The following is a 4,329-nucleotide window of genomic DNA, read 5'->3' as shown; positions in this document are numbered from 1 at the left end:
TGTGTATTGTGTTGGTGTCACAGTGTGAAAACAACCTGTGAGTCAATTACACACCAGTTACTGTGTGTGTGTGTGTGTGTGTGTGTGTGTGTGTGTGTGTGTGTGTGTGTGTGTGTGTGTGTGTGTGTGTGTGTGTGTGTGAGTGTGTGTTTGAACTGGTCTGAATATAAAACAATATTTTTCTGGAAATGACATGAAATAAAAATTATGATTTGAATTATCTGTGAGACAATAAAATATTGTAGATTTAAAGCTACAGTGTGTACTTTCTGCCACTAGGGGCTCTCTCACATTCAAACATTAACAACAAGATAAAGTTATATGGTGGTGAAGCAGCGTGGGATCATGGGAGTTGTTGTCTTCACCACCATTGGCGTCATTGCAGTCAGCTTCTCCCGGTTAGGATTCCTTCAGTGTTCATGGTTCAGGAGGTTTCTACCGGGAGCCCAATGATCCACAGAGGTCTCCTCCTCTCCAACACAAACAGACCCGCTGATTAAAACCACTAAACACACTGAATAAAGCAGTTCCACCTTAAACACACTGAATAAAGCAGTTCCACCTTAAACACACTGAATAAAGCAGTTCCACCTTAACAATCACTGCTTCTCCCACGCTGTTGGACAGACAAAGGACGTCCCGTTCTATTGTCTAATGTGCTGCTCTCTGAGAAACACAGGGACTATTTCTTCTCGAGGTCAGACCCAATCAGACCCGATCAGACCCGATCAGATATCTAAACACCAGCAGTGACCCTCTGTGGGTTCAGAGGTCAACATCAGCCTTAGCTCCACAGTCTGAGGGCAGGAGGAAGTTCATTTAAAGAAGCTTTTTAGAAGTTAAATAGGCTTCATTTGTTCCTCCTCCTGTTGTTTGTGTCTGCACACTCACACACACACACACACACACTCACACACACACTCACACACACACTCACACACACTCACACTCACACACACACTCACACACACACACACACACTCACACACACACACACTCACACACACACACCTGAGCTCGCAGCTTCATGCTTTGTGTCTTTTGTCGAGCTGCAGCTGATGAAAACGTAATTTCTTTTGTGATTCTGTTGATGAAGAGACCCTGAACACAAACAGACTCTTCTGCATCTGTTCTCGTCTTCCGTCCTCTCTTCCAGCTGAATCCAACAATGGGCGCCGCCAACACACTCCCTCGCCGCCATTGTCTCTGGCTCGTTCACCACAAACATGTTTTGTCTGTTTTAATGGATAAATCTTTTTTTTTTTACAGATTTTTTTTGTTGCTGCAGCATCAAAACATGAAAACACGTCTTTTCAGACATCATTTTATTTATCCTTCCTCCTCCAGGGAGGAGGAATAATGAGTGTCTGACTGAATGAGTGAGTGTTTGTAATAATTCAGGTCGTATTCTATAATCAGACACACTTTCATGTATTCAGAGGATTTTTATAGTTTTGTTCTAAAGGTCGACAATCTTTTCTTAATGTGAAAGAATTCAGTGTACAGAGAGCAGCCCGTCCGGGTACTCTGGCCTTGCATTAAGCTCCGCCCCCTTCTGGGTGAACGCCGTTCCTCTAATTTAATTGGCGGTAAATGTAAATTTAATAGCATAAAATATGAATATTGTTTATTTTTAGCTGTTAGGAGCATACATCCTACAGATCAATAATCAGCATCAAATAGTTATTGATCAATGTCCTGACAGACACAGCGACAGTATAAACTGTTTGTGTCCAATGTGACTGTAAACTAATGTTTGTGTTCATTAATCTACCTTTAACTACCACAGAAGAAGAAAACAGGACGGTTTATCTCCACTTCCTGTTACTCTCTGCTGTTTCCAAGGTTCATTATTAGAAGGTAGGTCAGCTCAGTTTATGGGAATTATTAAGGTTCAAATCCCCTCTGCTCCACACTGTCACACCAAACTCCATTCAAAAAACGGCTGTTTTAAGGAAGTAAAACCTTTATTTCCACCATCAGTGAGACTCTGATTCTCTTCAGTCTACAGACACAATCTGCTCACACTGACTCAGTAACATCATTAACTAACCTGTGAGGAAGAGTTGGACACAGACACACTCACTGACTGTCTGTCATTAACTAACCTGTGAGGAAGAGTTGGACACAGACACACTCACTGACTGTCTGTCATTAACTAACCTGTGAGGAAGAGTTGGACACACACACACTCACTGACTGTCTGTCATTAACTAACCTGTGAGGAAGAGTTGGACACAGACACACTCACTGACTGTCTGTCATTAACTAACCTGTGAGGAAGAGTTGGACACAGACACACTCACTGACTGTCTGTCATTAACTAACCTGTGAGGAAGAGTTGGACACACACACTCTCACTGACTGTCTGTCATTAACTAACCTGTGAGGAAGAGTTGGACACACACACACTCACTGACTGTCTGTCATTAACTAACCTGTGAGGAAGAGTTGGACACAGACACACTCACTGACTGTCTGTCATTAACTAACCTGTGAGGAAGAGTTGGACACACACACACACTCTCTGACTGTTTATTGTTAAATGTTTCAGTTTCATTATTTGTTTCTGTTCACCTGCTGCTTTAAACACTGAATTTCACACTGACACACACACACACACACACACACACACACACACACACACACACACACACTGCAGGGTGTCAGGTGATGTTTTCGGCCTCAGCGTTCAGCTCTGACTGCAAGCTCACTGAGAGCTGTGATTGGCTTAGAGCTGTCAGCTGTCAATCCCACACACACACACACACACACACACACACACACACACACACACACACACACACACACACACACACACACACACACACAGCCTCCAGGTGAGTTACAGCATGAAAAATACAGCGTGAGGTTTTACTCTGAGAACAGTTTTCAGTCATTTGTCTTCAGAACATTTAACCAAACAACAAAACAAACAACAACAACAACCGTATTTTATATTGATGAAAATATTGTTAAACTGAAACAAATTTCAGAGTCTGAAGGCCCTGAAGCCCTCAGTCTTCTTCAGTCTTCCTCAGTCTGAACGAGGTTTAGAACGAGGTTTAGACCACGTTGGACCTTAAAAGTCATTAAAAGAATCCTAAAATTTACCCTGAACTGAACTTGCAACCAATGACGTGAGGCGAGAGTCAGAGCAATGTGTGACCTCCGACCGTACAGCCGCTGAGGATGTACTGAGGCATGTGACCTCTGCACTGCAGTAGTTCAGGCACGAATAATAAGCTCTGTGTGCAGAGCTCCTTCTCAGAGATCTCAGTGGGTTTTCCTGGATGAATAAAGTCTAAATGAATCAATCAGAAGGACATCAGACATCATGAATACGTGTCTGCAGTCTGAGCAGGACCCCTCAGTCTATATTATTATTATTATTATTATTATAATTATATTACAATATTTTATATATATAAAATGTGTGAGGGGTCATATGATCATTATAATCAGAATTATATTTATTTTTAAAGATAAATACAGTATTTTAATAGGTGGTACTTTATTTAGATCCATTAAATATACAGCAATACAATATGTAAAAACTCATATTAAACTCAATATGATCAATATTATCAGTATATTGTTGTAATTATAAAGCTGATCAATAGTTTTGCAGTAACAGTATTTTCACTTTTTTAAAAGGTAAATCAAATGTTTTCTATGGGTGTCATTATTATATACATTATATATAATTTTATGACAATAAATACTGATTAAATAAATACGATTCTTACGTAAAATTACACAATAAAATAATGGTTCCTGTCTGTAAATGTAAGCCTGATTATTTGTATTATATCAGTGTATTTATATTAACTTTACATGTGTCAATATCTTTCAGTAAAAATTTGAGAGCCGGGAAAAAAATCCACAAGATTTTATATAAAATGAAAGCTAAAAACATTATTTTAATTATAGACAATCAGTTATTTTCTGTTATTTTATTGTATTTCTGGAACCATGTATTTATTTTCCAGTGCACACAGATTGAAAACTGGAGGCTGTTTGTGCCTTTAACTGAGAGCACATATAGAACTTTATATGGTTCGTGGTACTGATGTTTTATTATTATTATTATTTAAGCAGAAATGTTTCTGTACTTTATAGCAAATCCGATATTTTTTATCATAGGGATCCCTGAGATTTAAAGTCAGTTTACCGGCTGTGTGAGACGATGCTGCTCTGCCTCCAGCAGCTCACTGCATCTTTATTTCTGTTGATTCTCTGTCTGTGGTTGCACTGGATGTAAATACAGGAATGAACTAAATATGGTAACAGAGAGAGAGAGAGAGAGAGAGAGAGAGAGAGAGACAG

The 4,329-nt window shown here is 39.5% G+C and overlaps 1 long non-coding RNA gene across 3 annotated transcripts; it reads right to left on the bottom strand.

Annotated features, from left to right (window-relative positions):
- Nucleotides 1–1,946: 1,946 nt before the first annotated feature.
- LOC127365087 (uncharacterized) lies at nucleotides 1,947–2,528 on the bottom strand. 3 transcript variants are annotated; one of them, XR_007885092.1, is made up of 2 exons: nucleotides 2,384–2,528; nucleotides 1,947–2,328 (listed from the first exon to the last, which is right to left on the bottom strand). It is a non-coding gene; the product is annotated as an uncharacterized LOC127365087 (long non-coding RNA). The 3 variants fall into 3 exon arrangements; XR_007885094.1 differs by having other exon boundaries at nucleotides 1,947–2,273; XR_007885093.1 differs by having other exon boundaries at nucleotides 2,439–2,526.
- Nucleotides 2,529–4,329: the final 1,801 nt, after the last annotated feature.

The sequence above is a fragment of the Dicentrarchus labrax genome, unplaced genomic scaffold (genome assembly GCF_905237075.1).
Source record: "Dicentrarchus labrax unplaced genomic scaffold, dlabrax2021, whole genome shotgun sequence".
In the NCBI taxonomy this organism is placed as follows: Eukaryota; Metazoa; Chordata; class Actinopteri; family Moronidae; genus Dicentrarchus; species Dicentrarchus labrax.
The sequence above is the reverse complement of the archived record's forward strand: the minus strand, read 5'-3'. Positions and strand labels throughout refer to the sequence as shown.